This window comes from Molothrus aeneus, chromosome 3 (assembly GCF_037042795.1).
Source record: "Molothrus aeneus isolate 106 chromosome 3, BPBGC_Maene_1.0, whole genome shotgun sequence".
Lineage (NCBI taxonomy): Eukaryota > Metazoa > Chordata > Aves > Passeriformes > Icteridae > Molothrus > Molothrus aeneus.
The window spans coordinates 84,022,130-84,023,326 of NC_089648.1; positions in this window are offsets into that span (position 1 = coordinate 84,022,130).

The following is a 1,197-nucleotide window of genomic DNA, read 5'->3' on the forward strand; positions in this document are numbered from 1 at the left end:
CTTTTGTCCCTGTTTGTGGCCTTTTGCAGCATCATTCCTGGGCTCTGAAAAGGCAGTGGGATGCTTGCCTTTCTGTAGATACACAGATCTCTGCAGGAGGAACCAGGTGAGTAAAAAACATGGACAGTTTGGAAATGGTAATACCTCTGCTGTGCCTATTCCTCCACCTTCATCTCTTGCCCCTGTATTTTATATCAGGAAGGACATGTGGTCTTGAGAGAAGTGTGATGAAGAAGTGATGTTCTTCCTCACAGTCTTTTTTGAGAGACCTTGAATGATGTTCAGTGCCTTGCCATCTGCCCATAATTAAGGTTACAAATAAGTTTTCAATTTTTTCACTTCAAATTTTTAAGATTTTGGGTGAGGTTATGTTTTTATCTCAGCTCTCAAAAGCTATGTCAAAAGTACTGAACAGGTCATTAGAGTCCTTTGCATTAATTAAAATAGATAAGACCTTCCTTTTTTTCTCTTCCAAAATCCTAAAAGGGTAAAATCTCATTACAGTGTTGAAGTGTTTCTCTTTGTAAACTTCAGAGAATTTAGAATTCTGTCAGAAAAGTGAAAAAAAAAGGAAGAAATGTAATACATCCCTAATACAAGGAAGAAAAGAACCAACCAAACCCATTCCCTGGAAAGGGTTGCATTTTCATTAGATTTCATAGGTCTTGTCAAAGGCTGGAAATCTGGCTACATGAAGTCAAGAACAATGCTGATCTCTGCTTCCTGAAAAAACTGCTTCTGGGAGACCTTTGCCAGTGTCTTTCCATGTGCAGTTGTAAGGATCTAAAGTTGCAAGGATATCTAAAATACGGTAGCCATCCCCGTTAGAGAAATTTTAAATGTATCTGGTGGTGTAGTTCACTGAACAGTCAATTCTTGCCTCTGCCAGCCACTGATGATTGCCACAACGTGTCTGGTTAAAAATTTCAAAACAAAGTATGGAGAAACACTCAGCAGTTCCTTTTGGCGGTGTGGTAACTCTGTCTTCATCCAAACTAGCCACCAGGAGAGCTTTGCTCCATTTCAACCTGCTTATGGAAAGAGCTGCTTCCAGCAGTCCTTCTGCATATAGCTTCCTTTCAGAATTGGAGACTTGCATGTCTCTGTGCTGGAAATCCTTCACAGGTACTGGGGCTCTGTAAACAGGGCAAATTGTTTCTTCTGGGTGCTCAAGTATCCTGTGTAGCCTCTTGCATT